This window comes from Carettochelys insculpta, chromosome 2 (genome assembly GCF_033958435.1).
Source record: "Carettochelys insculpta isolate YL-2023 chromosome 2, ASM3395843v1, whole genome shotgun sequence".
Lineage (NCBI taxonomy): Eukaryota > Metazoa > Chordata > Testudines > Carettochelyidae > Carettochelys > Carettochelys insculpta.
Window position 1 is genome coordinate 230,658,541 of NC_134138.1, and position 19,958 is coordinate 230,678,498.

Below are 19,958 nucleotides of genomic sequence, written 5' to 3' on the forward strand. Positions count from 1 at the left end.
TGGAGCCATTGTTGCTTTCCTCAGCCTCCTTGGAATCAGCCTGGGGATCAGCCCTCTGTGATGTTCTTGGATTCGAAAATGACGAGCAGAACCATTGCTGGAACCACGGTCCAAAGCTTCTAGCTAATGTTGTGCCAAGTGGGCCAGACGAGGGGTCTCACGAAAGCTGGTCATTCACGGAATCTCTCGTTGCTGCTGCTGCTGCTGCTGCTGCTATAGATCTGTATCATTTGTGGCTGGGAAGTTGTCAGGGGCGGCCCTGTGCTTGGAGTTGAAGTTGGTTCCGGGAGACCACTTGAAGAGGCGTGGCGACCTCGTCGTCAGCTGAAGCTGCGCTTAGCAGGCAAAGGGCCTCCTCAGACTCCAATCCACATCGGAAGCAACAGCCTGGGAGACTGCCACAAGCCGAATGGCTCCCTCCTCCACCGTCGAAAGGAAGAACGACCACGCCCAGGTGACCCACTCGTGTGCTTCTCCGTTTGGAGCGTGCTCCCAGACAGGAGGAAACAATGGATTTCCCTTCACATGAGGAAGGCTACCACGTGCAATTTGCACGCATAGGACGCATTCGGAACCACGCAATTTGTTGTCACTTGTTTGAAGAGACTGTCTAAAATTAGGCCTTGTTTTGGCTTTGCAAGGTTTGCAGGATTGGCCTTTAAGTCCCAACGGGCTCAGAAACGAAAAAAATACCCCAAAGTTGGACTCAAGTGCCTCATTTCCCAAAGATAACTAGGATTTCAGGCCTTAGACACCTGACAAGGGTGGTCTAGATGCTGGTTGGTCCTGCCAAGAGGGCAAGGAACTGGACCCGATGACCTCTGGAGGTCCCTTCCAGTTGCAGTGTTCCATGCTTGTAGGATGAGGGGACCCTGAGGCTCCTCCGTTTTGCCTGCACTCTCTAGTCTCGAGCCCAGCTCATCGCTTCAGGAGTGCATCTGCGACACAAACTCAGCCTGGAAGGGCTGCTGACCCAGCCTAAGAGAGGAGGTACTCCCAAGACTTTTCGGATGGCAGCTTAGTCCCCCGGCTGCAGCCTGCACCAAGAGCTTTCCGAGCGATCCGGGGCGGGCAGGGAGGAGGACATGGCTCTGTCCAGGGAGGCCGCCGGCAGCTAGTCGCTTCTGGCAGCAGGCAGCGCTCCGCCCCTAACGTGCTCCTTTTAAACTTTCAAAGAGCACTAGTTGAAAAGAGCCCAGAACAGGGCAAGAGATGAGAAGAGGCAGAACTAGCATGGCCCAAAAGGACTCAGCCTCACAGCCAGCAATGCTACTGCGAAGGGGAAGGCAAGAAGAAATGGCAGCTCAAGCAATCTACACGTCTGGGCCCTAAACACGCAGCCCAACTTCTCCCAGGCATCCCCGAAAAGCCTCTCTCCACCGGGAGAGAAAGACAAGCCGCACCAAAGCTAGGCCCATCCTGGTCCCAAAGCTTGTTGCTCCGATTTTCAAAGTCTCACAGCCGGTAGAAACCCCCATGGTAGAAAGCAATACAGGAAAGCAGAGAGGGGAAAAGCGCAGCAGGAGAAGGACACAAAAGCAGAGGGTGGAACTAGCAGCGGCGATGAAAGACAAGCAGTTCGTGGAAATTCCAACAATGCCCCTGTGGGAGCCCGAAAGATGGCGTCCAACTTCTCTCCGCTCCCCCCAGAAAATCCCCTTCCCACCAGGAAAGACAGAAAGGCCATCCGGATGGAATCCAGGCCCCTCCTGCTACCAGACTCAGCGAGGAACAAACCGTTTCCTTGTCCCCCGTGGCCAGCCGTTTAGCGGCAGCACGAGGCCGCTGGGCTCCTGGGAGGGAGAAGTGCCGTCGGTGCTGAAGACGCTCTCGACAGCGGCTCTACGGCATGGATCCAGCGATGGGTTTCCCGTGAGGCCGCAGGTTAGCTGGAAAGAATCTTCTCTGACCGACTGTGGCGCTCGCCAGGGTGTAGTCAGAAGCCCCGAGGGCTGCCGAGTAAAGTGCCGATCCTCCAGAAAGCGGTCCCTCTTTTCAAACGGTTCCACGGGCTGACACGGCCCGGCATCCCCTGCTGCGGGGCGTGTGCCGCCCGGGCATTTCCCAGGAAAGAGGCTCCAGCGCACGTCTCGGTAGGCAGAGGGCACCCGTGCCATTTGCAGACACTTGAAGGCTCCCGTCAGTTGCTCGTCCTGGGGCCAGTTGTGGATGTTTCGAAGAAGCTCCCGGCAATTGGGCCGCAACCCAAGGGACAAGGCCTCGGCACGCACCGAGCCGAAGGGCGGCCTCGTCGGCCTCTCCTGCTGCGGGCTTGTGGCCCAAAGCATCTTGCCATCACCTCCGTAAGACGTCAGCCAAGGGACTGTTTCGCTTGACAGAGGCGGGGGTCCTCCCAACGTGCCCTGTCCCCCCAAAGCACGTGCTGCACCCAGTGGGGTGGAAAATCCCACAGCCTGGAGCAAAGAGTCGCTTGTGGATTTTCTCCTTGCTGTGCCCTTCCCCGCTGGCCAATTGGGCACAGCAGGGCAGGCCGCCCTTTGGGGCGGGAAGAGAAGAGGCTGCACCTCCAAAGGAACGCCGGCCACACTGGGAGCGCCCAAGCCTGTCAGGGGTGGGATTCGAACCCACGCCTCCAGGAGAGACTGCGACCTGAACGCAGCGCCTTGGACCGCTCGGCCACCCTGACGGCCGCCTGGCCTCCTCCCTCAGCTACCTCTGGGCAGACAGGCAGCACTCCGGCCCACTGCGGGTCAGGGCCGCTGTGCCAACAAAAGCTCCACCCCTGGCTGCCAAGAGGAGACGGTGGCCCTTGAAAAAGTCAGCCGCCTGCCAGGGGTGGGATTCGAACCCACGCCTCCAGGGGAGACTGCGACCTTAACGCAGCGCCTTAGACCGCTCGGCCACCCTGACGGCCACACGGGCCCCTCCCCTTCTTTTCTGCCCGCCGCTGGCGGTGGCAGGGGGACATGGCCCCTGCCAGCAGGTGGCCTGCTTTCCCAACCAGGCCCCGGGGGCCGGAGGCGGGGGCGGAAAAACTCCCGCCAGCAGATCAACAGGAAACCCCTGAAAACAACTGACGCAAAAGAGCAGGGCGCCTCCCTTCCCCCGAGCAACAAAAGCCTGACAGCCCACTTTCAGGAGTGGCATTTGGAAGCCACACCTCCCCACAAGGCAGCGCTCTGGACCACTCATTCAGCCGCACCCAGCTGGCACGTTTTTCTCCTGGGTGGCCGTCAGTGGAATTCAAAAGGCAGCGGCGCGCCTCACGCCAGCGTCCTGCTGGCCTCTTCCCCTTCTCTTTCTGAAAATGGCCACGCTGGTAGAAAACAGCACGGGGAGAGCCACGCAAGAGCAGGCAGCAAAGAACGCAGCCCAAACGGACACTCGAGCGCATGCAAACGGGGGACTTTGAGCAGGAGAGCCCCCTGCTGAACGAACCAGGCGTGAGTAAGTTCCTTTGGGGTGGGTGACTTGGCTTGACTGTTGCTCTGCATTTGTCTTCTCTTTCAGGTGATTTCACTGACCGTGACCGTTGGGATTCTGAGCCTGGGACCTCTTGGAGCCATTGTTGCTTTCCTCAGCCTCCTTGGAATCAGCCTGGGGATCAGCCCTCTGTGATGTTCTTGGATTCGAAAATGACGAGCAGAACCATTGCTGGAACCACGGTCCAAAGCTTCTAGCTAATGTTGTGCCAAGTGGGCCAGACGAGGGGTCTCACGAAAGCTGGTCATTCACGGAATCTCTCGTTGCTGCTGCTGCTGCTGCTGCTGCTGCTGCTGCTATAGATCTGTATCATTTGTGGCTGGGAAGTTGTCAGGGGCGGCCCTGTGCTTGGAGTTGAAGTTGGTTCCGGGAGACCACTTGAAGAGGCGTGGCGACCTCGTCGTCAGCTGAAGCTGCGCTTAGCAGGCAAAGGGCCTCCTCAGACTCCAATCCACATCGGAAGCAACAGCCTGGGAGACTGCCACAAGCCGAATGGCTCCCTCCTCCACCGTCGAAAGGAAGAACGACCACGCCCAGGTGACCCACTCGTGTGCTTCTCCGTTTGGAGCGTGCTCCCAGACAGGAGGAAACAATGGATTTCCCTTCACATGAGGAAGGCTACCACGTGCAATTTGCACGCATAGGACGCATTCGGAACCACGCAATTTGTTGTCACTTGTTTGAAGAGACTGTCTAAAATTAGGCCTTGTTTTGGCTTTGCAAGGTTTGCAGGATTGGCCTTTAAGTCCCAACGGGCTCAGAAACGAAAAAAATACCCCAAAGTTGGACTCAAGTGCCTCATTTCCCAAAGATAACTAGGATTTCAGGCCTTAGACACCTGACAAGGGTGGTCTAGATGCTGGTTGGTCCTGCCAAGAGGGCAAGGAACTGGACCCGATGACCTCTGGAGGTCCCTTCCAGTTGCAGTGTTCCATGCTTGTAGGATGAGGGGACCCTGAGGCTCCTCCGTTTTGCCTGCACTCTCTAGTCTCGAGCCCAGCTCATCGCTTCAGGAGTGCATCTGCGACACAAACTCAGCCTGGAAGGGCTGCTGACCCAGCCTAAGAGAGGAGGTACTCCCAAGACTTTTCGGATGGCAGCTTAGTCCCCCGGCTGCAGCCTGCACCAAGAGCTTTCCGAGCGATCCGGGGCGGGCAGGGAGGAGGACATGGCTCTGTCCAGGGAGGCCGCCGGCAGCTAGTCGCTTCTGGCAGCAGGCAGCGCTCCGCCCCTAACGTGCTCCTTTTAAACTTTCAAAGAGCACTAGTTGAAAAGAGCCCAGAACAGGGCAAGAGATGAGAAGAGGCAGAACTAGCATGGCCCAAAAGGACTCAGCCTCACAGCCAGCAATGCTACTGCGAAGGGGAAGGCAAGAAGAAATGGCAGCTCAAGCAATCTACACGTCTGGGCCCTAAACACGCAGCCCAACTTCTCCCAGGCATCCCCGAAAAGCCTCTCTCCGCCGGGAGAGAAAGACAAGCCGCACCAAAGCTAGGCCCATCCTGGTCCCAAAGCTTGTTGCTCCGATTTTCAAAGTCTCACAGCCGGTAGAAACCCCCATGGTAGAAAGCAATACAGGAAAGCAGAGAGGGGAAAAGCGCAGCAGGAGAAGGACACAAAAGCAGAGGGTGGAACTAGCAGCGGCGATGAAAGACAAGCAGTTCGTGGAAATTCCAACAATGCCCCTGTGGGAGCCCGAAAGATGGCGTCCAACTTCTCTCCGCTCCCCCCAGAAAATCCCCTTCCCACCAGGAAAGACAGAAAGGCCATCCGGATGGAATCCAGGCCCCTCCTGCTACCAGACTCAGCGAGGAACAAACCGTTTCCTTGTCCCCCGTGGCCAGCCGTTTAGCGGCAGCACGAGGCCGCTGGGCTCCTGGGAGGGAGAAGTGCCGTCGGTGCTGAAGACGCTCTCGACAGCGGCTCTACGGCATGGATCCAGCGATGGGTTTCCCGTGAGGCCGCAGGTTAGCTGGAAAGAATCTTCTCTGACCGACTGTGGCGCTCGCCAGGGTGTAGTCAGAAGCCCCGAGGGCTGCCGAGTAAAGTGCCGATCCTCCAGAAAGCGGTCCCTCTTTTCAAACGGTTCCACGGGCTGACACGGCCCGGCATCCCCTGCTGCGGGGCGTGTGCCGCCCGGGCATTTCCCAGGAAAGAGGCTCCAGCGCACGTCTCGGTAGGCAGAGGGCACCCGTGCCATTTGCAGACACTTGAAGGCTCCCGTCAGTTGCTCGTCCTGGGGCCAGTTGTGGATGTTTCGAAGAAGCTCCCGGCAATTGGGCCGCAACCCAAGGGACAAGGCCTCGGCACGCACCGAGCCGAAGGGCGGCCTCGTCGGCCTCTCCTGCTGCGGGCTTGTGGCCCAAAGCATCTTGCCATCACCTCCGTAAGACGTCAGCCAAGGGACTGTTTCGCTTGACAGAGGCGGGGGTCCTCCCAACGTGCCCTGTCCCCCCAAAGCACGTGCTGCACCCAGTGGGGTGGAAAATCCCACAGCCTGGAGCAAAGAGTCGCTTGTGGATTTTCTCCTTGCTGTGCCCTTCCCCGCTGGCCAATTGGGCACAGCAGGGCAGGCCGCCCTTTGGGGCGGGAAGAGAAGAGGCTGCACCTCCAAAGGAACGCCGGCCACACTGGGAGCGCCCAAGCCTGTCAGGGGTGGGATTCGAACCCACGCCTCCAGGAGAGACTGCGACCTGAACGCAGCGCCTTGGACTGCTTGGCCACCCTGACGGCCGCCTGGCCTCCTCCCTCAGCTACCTCTGGGCAGACAGGCAGCACTCCGGCCCACTGCGGGTCAGGGCCGCTGTGCCAACAAAAGCTCCACCCCTGGCTGCCAAGAGGAGACGGTGGCCCTTGAAAAAGTCAGCCGCCTGCCAGGGGTGGGATTCAAACCCACGCCTCCAGGGGAGACTGCGACCTTAACGCAGCGCCTTAGACCGCTCGGCCACCCTGACGGCCACACGGGCCCCTCCCCTTCTTTTCTGCCCGCCGCTGGCGGTGGCAGGGGGACATGGCCCCTGCCAGCAGGTGGCCTGCTTTCCCAACCAGGCCCCGGGGGCCGGAGGCGGGGGCGGAAAAACTCCCGCCAGCAGATCAACAGGAAACCCCTGAAAACAACTGACGCAAAAGAGCAGGGCGCCTCCCTTCCCCCGAGCAACAAAAGCCTGACAGCCCACTTTCAGGAGTGGCATTTGGAAGCCACACCTCCCCACAAGGCAGCGCTCTGGACCACTCATTCAGCCGCACCCAGCTGGCACGTTTTTCTCCTGGGTGGCCGTCAGTGGAATTCAAAAGGCAGCGGCGCGCCTCACGCCAGCGTCCTGCTGGCCTCTTCCCCTTCTCTTTCTGAAAATGGCCACGCTGGTAGAAAACAGCACGGGGAGAGCCACGCAAGAGCAGGCAGCAAAGAACGCAGCCCAAACGGACACTCGAGCGCATGCAAACGGGGGACTTTGAGCAGGAGAGCCCCCTGCTGAACGAACCAGGCGTGAGTAAGTTCCTTTGGGGTGGGTGACTTGGCTTGACTGTTGCTCTGCATTTGTCTTCTCTTTCAGGTGATTTCACTGACCGTGACCGTTGGGATTCTGAGCCTGGGACCTCTTGGAGCCATTGTTGCTTTCCTCAGCCTCCTTGGAATCAGCCTGGGGATCAGCCCTCTGTGATGTTCTTGGATTCGAAAATGACGAGCAGAACCATTGCTGGAACCACGGTCCAAAGCTTCTAGCTAATGTTGTGCCAAGTGGGCCAGACGAGGGGTCTCACGAAAGCTGGTCATTCACGGAATCTCTCGTTGCTGCTGCTGCTGCTGCTGCTGCTATAGATCTGTATCATTTGTGGCTGGGAAGTTGTCAGGGGCGGCCCTGTGCTTGGAGTTGAAGTTGGTTCCGGGAGACCACTTGAAGAGGCGTGGCGACCTCGTCGTCAGCTGAAGCTGCGCTTAGCAGGCAAAGGGCCTCCTCAGACTCCAATCCACATCGGAAGCAACAGCCTGGGAGACTGCCACAAGCCGAATGGCTCCCTCCTCCACCGTCGAAAGGAAGAACGACCACGCCCAGGTGACCCACTCGTGTGCTTCTCCGTTTGGAGCGTGCTCCCAGACAGGAGGAAACAATGGATTTCCCTTCACATGAGGAAGGCTACCACGTGCAATTTGCACGCATAGGACGCATTCGGAACCACGCAATTTGTTGTCACTTGTTTGAAGAGACTGTCTAAAATTAGGCCTTGTTTTGGCTTTGCAAGGTTTGCAGGATTGGCCTTTAAGTCCCAACGGGCTCAGAAACGAAAAAAATACCCCAAAGTTGGACTCAAGTGCCTCATTTCCCAAAGATAACTAGGATTTCAGGCCTTAGACACCTGACAAGGGTGGTCTAGATGCTGGTTGGTCCTGCCAAGAGGGCAAGGAACTGGACCCGATGACCTCTGGAGGTCCCTTCCAGTTGCAGTGTTCCATGCTTGTAGGATGAGGGGACCCTGAGGCTCCTCCGTTTTGCCTGCACTCTCTAGTCTCGAGCCCAGCTCATCGCTTCAGGAGTGCATCTGCGACACAAACTCAGCCTGGAAGGGCTGCTGACCCAGCCTAAGAGAGGAGGTACTCCCAAGACTTTTCGGATGGCAGCTTAGTCCCCCGGCTGCAGCCTGCACCAAGAGCTTTCCGAGCGATCCGGGGCGGGCAGGGAGGAGGACATGGCTCTGTCCAGGGAGGCCGCCGGCAGCTAGTCGCTTCTGGCAGCAGGCAGCGCTCCGCCCCTAACGTGCTCCTTTTAAACTTTCAAAGAGCACTAGTTGAAAAGAGCCCAGAACAGGGCAAGAGATGAGAAGAGGCAGAACTAGCATGGCCCAAAAGGACTCAGCCTCACAGCCAGCAATGCTACTGCGAAGGGGAAGGCAAGAAGAAATGGCAGCTCAAGCAATCTACACGTCTGGGCCCTAAACACGCAGCCCAACTTCTCCCAGGCATCCCCGAAAAGCCTCTCTCCGCCGGGAGAGAAAGACAAGCCGCACCAAAGCTAGGCCCATCCTGGTCCCAAAGCTTGTTGCTCCGATTTTCAAAGTCTCACAGCCGGTAGAAACCCCCATGGTAGAAAGCAATACAGGAAAGCAGAGAGGGGAAAAGCGCAGCAGGAGAAGGACACAAAAGCAGAGGGTGGAACTAGCAGCGGCGATGAAAGACAAGCAGTTCGTGGAAATTCCAACAATGCCCCTGTGGGAGCCCGAAAGATGGCGTCCAACTTCTCTCCGCTCCCCCCAGAAAATCCCCTTCCCACCAGGAAAGACAGAAAGGCCATCCGGATGGAATCCAGGCCCCTCCTGCTACCAGACTCAGCGAGGAACAAACCGTTTCCTTGTCCCCCGTGGCCAGCCGTTTAGCGGCAGCACGAGGCCGCTGGGCTCCTGGGAGGGAGAAGTGCCGTCGGTGCTGAAGACGCTCTCGACAGCGGCTCTACGGCATGGATCCAGCGATGGGTTTCCCGTGAGGCCGCAGGTTAGCTGGAAAGAATCTTCTCTGACCGACTGTGGCGCTCGCCAGGGTGTAGTCAGAAGCCCCGAGGGCTGCCGAGTAAAGTGCCGATCCTCCAGAAAGCGGTCCCTCTTTTCAAACGGTTCCACGGGCTGACACGGCCCGGCATCCCCTGCTGCGGGGCGTGTGCCGCCCGGGCATTTCCCAGGAAAGAGGCTCCAGCGCACGTCTCGGTAGGCAGAGGGCACCCGTGCCATTTGCAGACACTTGAAGGCTCCCGTCAGTTGCTCGTCCTGGGGCCAGTTGTGGATGTTTCGAAGAAGCTCCCGGCAATTGGGCCGCAACCCAAGGGACAAGGCCTCGGCACGCACCGAGCCGAAGGGCGGCCTCGTCGGCCTCTCCTGCTGCGGGCTTGTGGCCCAAAGCATCTTGCCATCACCTCCGTAAGACGTCAGCCAAGGGACTGTTTCGCTTGACAGAGGCGGGGGTCCTCCCAACGTGCCCTGTCCCCCCAAAGCACGTGCTGCACCCAGTGGGGTGGAAAATCCCACAGCCTGGAGCAAAGAGTCGCTTGTGGATTTTCTCCTTGCTGTGCCCTTCCCCGCTGGCCAATTGGGCACAGCAGGGCAGGCCGCCCTTTGGGGCGGGAAGAGAAGAGGCTGCACCTCCAAAGGAACGCCGGCCACACTGGGAGCGCCCAAGCCTGTCAGGGGTGGGATTCGAACCCACGCCTCCAGGAGAGACTGCGACCTGAACGCAGCGCCTTGGACCGCTCGGCCACCCTGACGGCCGCCTGGCCTCCTCCCTCAGCTACCTCTGGGCAGACAGGCAGCACTCCGGCCCACTGCGGGTCAGGGCCGCTGTGCCAACAAAAGCTCCACCCCTGGCTGCCAAGAGGAGACGGTGGCCCTTGAAAAAGTCAGCCGCCTGCCAGGGGTGGGATTCGAACCCACGCCTCCAGGGGAGACTGCGACCTTAACGCAGCGCCTTAGACCGCTCGGCCACCCTGACGGCCACACGGGCCCCTCCCCTTCTTTTCTGCCCGCCGCTGGCGGTGGCAGGGGGACATGGCCCCTGCCAGCAGGTGGCCTGCTTTCCCAACCAGGCCCCGGGGGCCGGAGGCGGGGGCGGAAAAACTCCCGCCAGCAGATCAACAGGAAACCCCTGAAAACAACTGACGCAAAAGAGCAGGGCGCCTCCCTTCCCCCGAGCAACAAAAGCCTGACAGCCCACTTTCAGGAGTGGCATTTGGAAGCCACACCTCCCCACAAGGCAGCGCTCTGGACCACTCATTCAGCCGCACCCAGCTGGCACGTTTTTCTCCTGGGTGGCCGTCAGTGGAATTCAAAAGGCAGCGGCGCGCCTCACGCCAGCGTCCTGCTGGCCTCTTCCCCTTCTCTTTCTGAAAATGGCCACGCTGGTAGAAAACAGCACGGGGAGAGCCACGCAAGAGCAGGCAGCAAAGAACGCAGCCCAAACGGACACTCGAGCGCATGCAAACGGGGGACTTTGAGCAGGAGAGCCCCCTGCTGAACGAACCAGGCGTGAGTAAGTTCCTTTGGGGTGGGTGACTTGGCTTGACTGTTGCTCTGCATTTGTCTTCTCTTTCAGGTGATTTCACTGACCGTGACCGTTGGGATTCTGAGCCTGGGACCTCTTGGAGCCATTGTTGCTTTCCTCAGCCTCCTTGGAATCAGCCTGGGGATCAGCCCTCTGTGATGTTCTTGGATTCGAAAATGACGAGCAGAACCATTGCTGGAACCACGGTCCAAAGCTTCTAGCTAATGTTGTGCCAAGTGGGCCAGACGAGGGGTCTCACGAAAGCTGGTCATTCACGGAATCTCTCGTTGCTGCTGCTGCTGCTGCTGCTGCTATAGATCTGTATCATTTGTGGCTGGGAAGTTGTCAGGGGCGGCCCTGTGCTTGGAGTTGAAGTTGGTTCCGGGAGACCACTTGAAGAGGCGTGGCGACCTCGTCGTCAGCTGAAGCTGCGCTTAGCAGGCAAAGGGCCTCCTCAGACTCCAATCCACATCGGAAGCAACAGCCTGGGAGACTGCCACAAGCCGAATGGCTCCCTCCTCCACCGTCGAAAGGAAGAACGACCACGCCCAGGTGACCCACTCGTGTGCTTCTCCGTTTGGAGCGTGCTCCCAGACAGGAGGAAACAATGGATTTCCCTTCACATGAGGAAGGCTACCACGTGCAATTTGCACGCATAGGACGCATTCGGAACCACGCAATTTGTTGTCACTTGTTTGAAGAGACTGTCTAAAATTAGGCCTTGTTTTGGCTTTGCAAGGTTTGCAGGATTGGCCTTTAAGTCCCAACGGGCTCAGAAACGAAAAAAATACCCCAAAGTTGGACTCAAGTGCCTCATTTCCCAAAGATAACTAGGATTTCAGGCCTTAGACACCTGACAAGGGTGGTCTAGATGCTGGTTGGTCCTGCCAAGAGGGCAAGGAACTGGACCCGATGACCTCTGGAGGTCCCTTCCAGTTGCAGTGTTCCATGCTTGTAGGATGAGGGGACCCTGAGGCTCCTCCGTTTTGCCTGCACTCTCTAGTCTCGAGCCCAGCTCATCGCTTCAGGAGTGCATCTGCGACACAAACTCAGCCTGGAAGGGCTGCTGACCCAGCCTAAGAGAGGAGGTACTCCCAAGACTTTTCGGATGGCAGCTTAGTCCCCCGGCTGCAGCCTGCACCAAGAGCTTTCCGAGCGATCCGGGGCGGGCAGGGAGGAGGACATGGCTCTGTCCAGGGAGGCCGCCGGCAGCTAGTCGCTTCTGGCAGCAGGCAGCGCTCCGCCCCTAACGTGCTCCTTTTAAACTTTCAAAGAGCACTAGTTGAAAAGAGCCCAGAACAGGGCAAGAGATGAGAAGAGGCAGAACTAGCATGGCCCAAAAGGACTCAGCCTCACAGCCAGCAATGCTACTGCGAAGGGGAAGGCAAGAAGAAATGGCAGCTCAAGCAATCTACACGTCTGGGCCCTAAACACGCAGCCCAACTTCTCCCAGGCATCCCCGAAAAGCCTCTCTCCGCCGGGAGAGAAAGACAAGCCGCACCAAAGCTAGGCCCATCCTGGTCCCAAAGCTTGTTGCTCCGATTTTCAAAGTCTCACAGCCGGTAGAAACCCCCATGGTAGAAAGCAATACAGGAAAGCAGAGAGGGGAAAAGCGCAGCAGGAGAAGGACACAAAAGCAGAGGGTGGAACTAGCAGCGGCGATGAAAGACAAGCAGTTCGTGGAAATTCCAACAATGCCCCTGTGGGAGCCCGAAAGATGGCGTCCAACTTCTCTCCGCTCCCCCCAGAAAATCCCCTTCCCACCAGGAAAGACAGAAAGGCCATCCGGATGGAATCCAGGCCCCTCCTGCTACCAGACTCAGCGAGGAACAAACCGTTTCCTTGTCCCCCGTGGCCAGCCGTTTAGCGGCAGCACGAGGCCGCTGGGCTCCTGGGAGGGAGAAGTGCCGTCGGTGCTGAAGACGCTCTCGACAGCGGCTCTACGGCATGGATCCAGCGATGGGTTTCCCGTGAGGCCGCAGGTTAGCTGGAAAGAATCTTCTCTGACCGACTGTGGCGCTCGCCAGGGTGTAGTCAGAAGCCCCGAGGGCTGCCGAGTAAAGTGCCGATCCTCCAGAAAGCGGTCCCTCTTTTCAAACGGTTCCACGGGCTGACACGGCCCGGCATCCCCTGCTGCGGGGCGTGTGCCGCCCGGGCATTTCCCAGGAAAGAGGCTCCAGCGCACGTCTCGGTAGGCAGAGGGCACCCGTGCCATTTGCAGACACTTGAAGGCTCCCGTCAGTTGCTCGTCCTGGGGCCAGTTGTGGATGTTTCGAAGAAGCTCCCGGCAATTGGGCCGCAACCCAAGGGACAAGGCCTCGGCACGCACCGAGCCGAAGGGCGGCCTCGTCGGCCTCTCCTGCTGCGGGCTTGTGGCCCAAAGCATCTTGCCATCACCTCCGTAAGACGTCAGCCAAGGGACTGTTTCGCTTGACAGAGGCGGGGGTCCTCCCAACGTGCCCTGTCCCCCCAAAGCACGTGCTGCACCCAGTGGGGTGGAAAATCCCACAGCCTGGAGCAAAGAGTCGCTTGTGGATTTTCTCCTTGCTGTGCCCTTCCCCGCTGGCCAATTGGGCACAGCAGGGCAGGCCGCCCTTTGGGGCGGGAAGAGAAGAGGCTGCACCTCCAAAGGAACGCCGGCCACACTGGGAGCGCCCAAGCCTGTCAGGGGTGGGATTCGAACCCACGCCTCCAGGAGAGACTGCGACCTGAACGCAGCGCCTTGGACCGCTCGGCCACCCTGACGGCCGCCTGGCCTCCTCCCTCAGCTACCTCTGGGCAGACAGGCAGCACTCCGGCCCACTGCGGGTCAGGGCCGCTGTGCCAACAAAAGCTCCACCCCTGGCTGCCAAGAGGAGACGGTGGCCCTTGAAAAAGTCAGCCGCCTGCCAGGGGTGGGATTTGAACCCACGCCTCCAGGGGAGACTGCGACCTTAACGCAGCGCCTTAGACCGCTCGGCCACCCTGACGGCCACACGGGCCCCTCCCCTTCTTTTCTGCCCGCCGCTGGCGGTGGCAGGGGGACATGGCCCCTGCCAGCAGGTGGCCTGCTTTCCCAACCAGGCCCCGGGGGCCGGAGGCGGGGGCGGAAAAACTCCCGCCAGCAGATCAACAGGAAACCCCTGAAAACAACTGACGCAAAAGAGCAGGGCGCCTCCCTTCCCCCGAGCAACAAAAGCCTGACAGCCCACTTTCAGGAGTGGCATTTGGAAGCCACACCTCCCCACAAGGCAGCGCTCTGGACCACTCATTCAGCCGCACCCAGCTGGCACGTTTTTCTCCTGGGTGGCCGTCAGTGGAATTCAAAAGGCAGCGGCGCGCCTCACGCCAGCGTCCTGCTGGCCTCTTCCCCTTCTCTTTCTGAAAATGGCCACGCTGGTAGAAAACAGCACGGGGAGAGCCACGCAAGAGCAGGCAGCAAAGAACGCAGCCCAAACGGACACTCGAGCGCATGCAAACGGGGGACTTTGAGCAGGAGAGCCCCCTGCTGAACGAACCAGGCGTGAGTAAGTTCCTTTGGGGTGGGTGACTTGGCTTGACTGTTGCTCTGCATTTGTCTTCTCTTTCAGGTGATTTCACTGACCGTGACCGTTGGGATTCTGAGCCTGGGACCTCTTGGAGCCATTGTTGCTTTCCTCAGCCTCCTTGGAATCAGCCTGGGGATCAGCCCTCTGTGATGTTCTTGGATTCGAAAATGACGAGCAGAACCATTGCTGGAACCACGGTCCAAAGCTTCTAGCTAATGTTGTGCCAAGTGGGCCAGACGAGGGGTCTCACGAAAGCTGGTCATTCACGGAATCTCTCGTTGCTGCTGCTGCTGCTGCTGCTGCTATAGATCTGTATCATTTGTGGCTGGGAAGTTGTCAGGGGCGGCCCTGTGCTTGGAGTTGAAGTTGGTTCCGGGAGACCACTTGAAGAGGCGTGGCGACCTCGTCGTCAGCTGAAGCTGCGCTTAGCAGGCAAAGGGCCTCCTCAGACTCCAATCCACATCGGAAGCAACAGCCTGGGAGACTGCCACAAGCCGAATGGCTCCCTCCTCCACCGTCGAAAGGAAGAACGACCACGCCCAGGTGACCCACTCGTGTGCTTCTCCGTTTGGAGCGTGCTCCCAGACAGGAAGAAAGAATGGATTTCCCTTCACATGAGGAAGGCTACCACGTGCAATTTGCACGCATAGGACGCATTCGGAACCACGCAATTTGTTGTCACTTGTTTGAAGAGACTGTCTAAAATTAGGCCTTGTTTTGGCTTTGCAAGGTTTGCAGGATTGGCCTTTAAGTCCCAACGGGCTCAGAAACGAAAAAAATACCCCAAAGTTGGACTCAAGTGCCTCATTTCCCAAAGATAACTAGGATTTCAGGCCTTAGACACCTGACAAGGGTGGTCTAGATGCTGGTTGGTCCTGCCAAGAGGGCAAGGAACTGGACCCGATGACCTCTGGAGGTCCCTTCCAGTTGCAGTGTTCCATGCTTGTAGGATGAGGGGACCCTGAGGCTCCTCCGTTTTGCCTGCACTCTCTAGTCTCGAGCCCAGCTCATCGCTTCAGGAGTGCATCTGCGACACAAACTCAGCCTGGAAGGGCTGCTGACCCAGCCTAAGAGAGGAGGTACTCCCAAGACTTTTCGGATGGCAGCTTAGTCCCCCGGCTGCAGCCTGCACCAAGAGCTTTCCGAGCGATCCGGGGCGGGCAGGGAGGAGGACATGGCTCTGTCCAGGGAGGCCGCCGGCAGCTAGTCGCTTCTGGCAGCAGGCAGCGCTCCGCCCCTAACGTGCTCCTTTTAAACTTTCAAAGAGCACTAGTTGAAAAGAGCCCAGAACAGGGCAAGAGATGAGAAGAGGCAGAACTAGCATGGCCCAAAAGGACTCAGCCTCACAGCCAGCAATGCTACTGCGAAGGGGAAGGCAAGAAGAAATGGCAGCTCAAGCAATCTACACGTCTGGGCCCTAAACACGCAGCCCAACTTCTCCCAGGCATCCCCGAAAAGCCTCTCTCCGCCGGGAGAGAAAGACAAGCCGCACCAAAGCTAGGCCCATCCTGGTCCCAAAGCTTGTTGCTCCGATTTTCAAAGTCTCACAGCCGGTAGAAACCCCCATGGTAGAAAGCAATACAGGAAAGCAGAGAGGGGAAAAGCGCAGCAGGAGAAGGACACAAAAGCAGAGGGTGGAACTAGCAGCGGCGATGAAAGACAAGCAGTTCGTGGAAATTCCAACAATGCCCCTGTGGGAGCCCGAAAGATGGCGTCCAACTTCTCTCCGCTCCCCCCAGAAAATCCCCTTCCCACCAGGAAAGACAGAAAGGCCATCCGGATGGAATCCAGGCCCCTCCTGCTACCAGACTCAGCGAGGAACAAACCGTTTCCTTGTCCCCCGTGGCCAGCCGTTTAGCGGCAGCACGAGGCCGCTGGGCTCCTGGGAGGGAGAAGTGCCGTCGGTGCTGAAGACGCTCTCGACAGCGGCTCTACGGCATGGATCCAGCGATGGGTTTCCCGTGAGGCCGCAGGTTAGCTGGAAAGAATCTTCTCTGACCGACTGTGGCGCTCGCCAGGGTGTAGTCAGAAGCCCCGAGGGCTGCCGAGTAAAGTGCCGATCCTCCAGAAAGCGGTCCCTCTTTTCAAACGGTTCCACGGGCTGACACGGCCCGGCATCCCCTGCTGCGGGGCGTGTGCCGCCCGGGCATTTCCCAGGAAAGAGGCTCCAGCGCACGTCTCGGTAGGCAGAGGGCACCCGTGCCATTTGCAGACACTTGAAGGCTCCCGTCAGTTGCTCGTCCTGGGGCCAGTTGTGGATGTTTCGAAGAAGCTCCCGGCAATTGGGCCGCAACCCAAGGGACAAGGCCTCGGCACGCACCGAGCCGAAGGGCGGCCTCGTCGGCCTCTCCTGCTGCGGGCTTGTGGCCCAAAGCATCTTGCCATCACCTCCGTAAGACGTCAGCCAAGGGACTGTTTCGCTTGACAGAGGCGGGGGTCCTCCCAACGTGCCCTGTCCCCCCAAAGCACGTGCTGCACCCAGTGGGGTGGAAAATCCCACAGCCTGGAGCAAAGAGTCGCTTGTGGATTTTCTCCTTGCTGTGCCCTTCCCCGCTGGCCAATTGGGCACAGCAGGGCAGGCCGCCCTTTGGGGCGGGAAGAGAAGAGGCTGCACCTCCAAAGGAACGCCGACCACACTGGGAGCGCCCAAGCCTGTCAGGGGTGGGATTCGAACCCACGCCTCCAGGAGAGACTGCGACCTGAACGCAGCGCCTTGGACCGCTCGGCCACCCTGACGGCCGCCTGGCCTCCTCCCTCAGCTACCTCTGGGCAGACAGGCAGCACTCCGGCCCACTGCGGGTCAGGGCCGCTGTGCCAACAAAAGCTCCACCCCTGGCTGCCAAGAGGAGACGGTGGCCCTTGAAAAAGTCAGCCGCCTGCCAGGGGTGGGATTCGAACCCACGCCTCCAGGGGAGACTGCGACCTTAACGCAGCGCCTTAGACCGCTCGGCCACCCTGACGGCCACACGGGCCCCTCCCCTTCTTTTCTGCCCGCCGCTGGCGGTGGCAGGGGGACATGGCCCCTGCCAGCAGGTGGCCTGCTTTCCCAACCAGGCCCCGGGGGCCGGAGGCGGGGGCGGAAAAACTCCCGCCAGCAGATCAACAGGAAACCCCTGAAAACAACTGACGCAAAAGAGCAGGGCGCCTCCCTTCCCCCGAGCAACAAAAGCCTGACAGCCCACTTTCAGGAGTGGCATTTGGAAGCCACACCTCCCCACAAGGCAGCGCTCTGGACCACTCATTCAGCCGCACCCAGCTGGCACGTTTTTCTCCTGGGTGGCCGTCAGTGGAATTCAAAAGGCAGCGGCGCGCCTCACGCCAGCGTCCTGCTGGCCTCTTCCCCTTCTCTTTCTGAAAATGGCCACGCTGGTAGAAAACAGCACGGGGAGAGCCACGCAAGAGCAGGCAGCAAAGAACGCAGCCCAAACGGACACTCGAGCGCATGCAAACGGGGGACTTTGAGCAGGAGAGCCCCCTGCTGAACGAACCAGGCGTGAGTAAGTTCCTTTGGGGTGGGTGACTTGGCTTGACTGTTGCTCTGCATTTGTCTTCTCTTTCAGGTGATTTCACTGACCGTGACCGTTGGGATTCTGAGCCTGGGACCTCTTGGAGCCATTGTTGCTTTCCTCAGCCTCCTTGGAATCAGCCTGGGGATCAGCCCTCTGTGATGTTCTTGGATTCGAAAATGACGAGCAGAACCATTGCTGGAACCACGGTCCAAAGCTTCTAGCTAATGTTGTGCCAAGTGGGCCAGACGAGGGGTCTCACGAAAGCTGGTCATTCACGGAATCTCTCGTTGCTGCTGCTGCTGCTGCTGCTGCTGCTGCTGCTATAGATCTGTATCATTTGTGGCTGGGAAGTTGTCAGGGGCGGCCCTGTGCTTGGAGTTGAAGTTGGTTCCGGGAGACCACTTGAAGAGGCGTGGCGACCTCGTCGTCAGCTGAAGCTGCGCTTAGCAGGCAAAGGGCCTCCTCAGACTCCAATCCACATCGGAAGCAACAGCCTGGGAGACTGCCACAAGCCGAATGGCTCCCTCCTCCACCGTCGAAAGGAAGAACGACCACGCCCAGGTGACCCACTCGTGTGCTTCTCCGTTTGGAGCGTGCTCCCAGACAGGAAGAAACAATGGATTTCCCTTCACATGAGGAAGGCTACCACGTGCAATTTGCACGCATAGGACGCATTCGGAACCACGCAATTTGTTGTCACTTGTTTGAAGAGACTGTCTAAAATTAGGCCTTGTTTTGGCTTTGCAAGGTTTGCAGGATTGGCCTTTAAGTCCCAACGGGCTCAGAAACGAAAAAAATACCCCAAAGTTGGACTCAAGTGCCTCATTTCCCAAAGATAACTAGGATTTCAGGCCTTAGACACCTGACAAGGGTGGTCTAGATGCTGGTTGGTCCTGCCAAGAGGGCAAGGAACTGGACCCGATGACCTCTGGAGGTCCCTTCCAGTTGCAGTGTTCCATGCTTGTAGGATGAGGGGACCCTGAGGCTCCTCCGTTTTGCCTGCACTCTCTAGTCTCGAGCCCAGCTCATCGCTTCAGGAGTGCATCTGCGACACAAACTCAGCCTGGAAGGGCTGCTGACCCAGCCTAAGAGAGGAGGTACTCCCAAGACTTTTCGGATGGCAGCTTAGTCCCCCGGCTGCAGCCTGCACCAAGAGCTTTCCGAGCGATCCGGGGCGGGCAGGGAGGAGGACATGGCTCTGTCCAGGGAGGCCGCCGGCAGCTAGTCGCTTCTGGCAGCAGGCAGCGCTCCGCCCCTAACGTGCTCCTTTTAAACTTTCAAAGAGCACTAGTTGAAAAGAGCCCAGAACAGGGCAAGAGATGAGAAGAGGCAGAACTAGCATGGCCCAAAAGGACTCAGCCTCACAGCCAGCAATGCTACTGCGAAGGGGAAGGCAAGAAGAAATGGCAGCTCAAGCAATCTACACGTCTGGGCCCTAAACACGCAGCCCAACTTCTCCCAGGCATCCCCGAAAAGCCTCTCTCCACCGGGAGAGAAAGACAAGCCGCACCAAAGCTAGGCCCATCCTGGTCCCAAAGCTTGTTGCTCCGATTTTCAAAGTCTCACAGCCGGTAGAAACCCCCATGGTAGAAAGCAATACAGGAAAGCAGAGAGGGGAAAAGCGCAGCAGGAGAAGGACACAAAAGCAGAGGGTGGAACTAGCAGCGGCGATGAAAGACAAGCAGTTCGTGGAAATTCCAACAATGCCCCTGTGGGAGCCCGAAAGATGGCGTCCAACTTCTCTCCGCTCCCCCCAGAAAATCCCCTTCCCACCAGGAAAGACAGAAAGGCCATCCGGATGGAATCCAGGCCCCTCCTGCTACCAGACTCAGCGAGGAACAAACCGTTTCCTTGTCCCCCGTGGCCAGCCGTTTAGCGGCAGCACGAGGCCGCTGGGCTCCTGGGAGGGAGAAGTGCCGTCGGTGCTGAAGACGCTCTCGACAGCGGCTCTACGGCATGGATCCAGCGATGGGTTTCCCGTGAGGCCGCAGGTTAGCTGGAAAGAATCTTCTCTGACCGACTGTGGCGCTCGCCAGGGTGTAGTCAGAAGCCCCGAGGGCTGCCGAGTAAAGTGCCGATCCTCCAGAAAGCGGTCCCTCTTTTCAAACGGTTCCACGGGCTGACACGGCCCGGCATCCCCTGCTGCGGGGCGTGTGCCGCCCGGGCATTTCCCAGGAAAGAGGCTCCAGCGCACGTCTCGGTAGGCAGAGGGCACCCGTGCCATTTGCAGACACTTGAAGGCTCCCGTCAGTTGCTCGTCCTGGGGCCAGTTGTGGATGTTTCGAAGAAGCTCCCGGCAATTGGGCCGCAACCCAAGGGACAAGGCCTCGGCACGCACCGAGCCGAAGGGCGGCCTCGTCGGCCTCTCCTGCTGCGGGCTTGTGGCCCAAAGCATCTTGCCATCACCTCCGTAAGACGTCAGCCAAGGGACTGTTTCGCTTGACAGAGGCGGGGGTC

The 19,958-nt window shown here is 58.9% G+C and overlaps 10 non-coding genes across 10 annotated transcripts; all 10 read right to left on the minus strand.

Moving 5' to 3' along the window:
- Window positions 1-2,564: 2,564 nt before the first annotated feature.
- Window positions 2,565-2,647, minus strand: TRNAL-CAG (transfer RNA leucine (anticodon CAG)). The gene has a single exon. It is a non-coding gene; the product is annotated as a tRNA-Leu (tRNA).
- A 141-nt stretch (window positions 2,648-2,788) lies between these two features.
- Window positions 2,789-2,871, minus strand: TRNAL-AAG (transfer RNA leucine (anticodon AAG)). The gene has a single exon. It is a non-coding gene; the product is annotated as a tRNA-Leu (tRNA).
- Window positions 2,872-6,091: 3,220 nt separating this feature from the next.
- TRNAL-CAG (transfer RNA leucine (anticodon CAG)) lies at window positions 6,092-6,174 on the minus strand. The gene has a single exon. It is a non-coding gene; the product is annotated as a tRNA-Leu (tRNA).
- Window positions 6,175-6,315: 141 nt separating this feature from the next.
- Window positions 6,316-6,398, minus strand: TRNAL-AAG (transfer RNA leucine (anticodon AAG)). The gene has a single exon. It is a non-coding gene; the product is annotated as a tRNA-Leu (tRNA).
- A 3,211-nt stretch (window positions 6,399-9,609) lies between these two features.
- Window positions 9,610-9,692, minus strand: TRNAL-CAG (transfer RNA leucine (anticodon CAG)). Its single transcript has one exon. It is a non-coding gene; the product is annotated as a tRNA-Leu (tRNA).
- Window positions 9,693-9,833: 141 nt separating this feature from the next.
- On the minus strand, window positions 9,834-9,916 carry TRNAL-AAG (transfer RNA leucine (anticodon AAG)). The gene has a single exon. It is a non-coding gene; the product is annotated as a tRNA-Leu (tRNA).
- A 3,211-nt stretch (window positions 9,917-13,127) lies between these two features.
- Window positions 13,128-13,210, minus strand: TRNAL-CAG (transfer RNA leucine (anticodon CAG)). The gene has a single exon. It is a non-coding gene; the product is annotated as a tRNA-Leu (tRNA).
- Window positions 13,211-13,351: 141 nt separating this feature from the next.
- Window positions 13,352-13,434, minus strand: TRNAL-AAG (transfer RNA leucine (anticodon AAG)). The gene has a single exon. It is a non-coding gene; the product is annotated as a tRNA-Leu (tRNA).
- A 3,211-nt stretch (window positions 13,435-16,645) lies between these two features.
- TRNAL-CAG (transfer RNA leucine (anticodon CAG)) lies at window positions 16,646-16,728 on the minus strand. Its single transcript has one exon. It is a non-coding gene; the product is annotated as a tRNA-Leu (tRNA).
- Window positions 16,729-16,869: 141 nt separating this feature from the next.
- On the minus strand, window positions 16,870-16,952 carry TRNAL-AAG (transfer RNA leucine (anticodon AAG)). Its single transcript has one exon. It is a non-coding gene; the product is annotated as a tRNA-Leu (tRNA).
- Window positions 16,953-19,958: the final 3,006 nt, after the last annotated feature.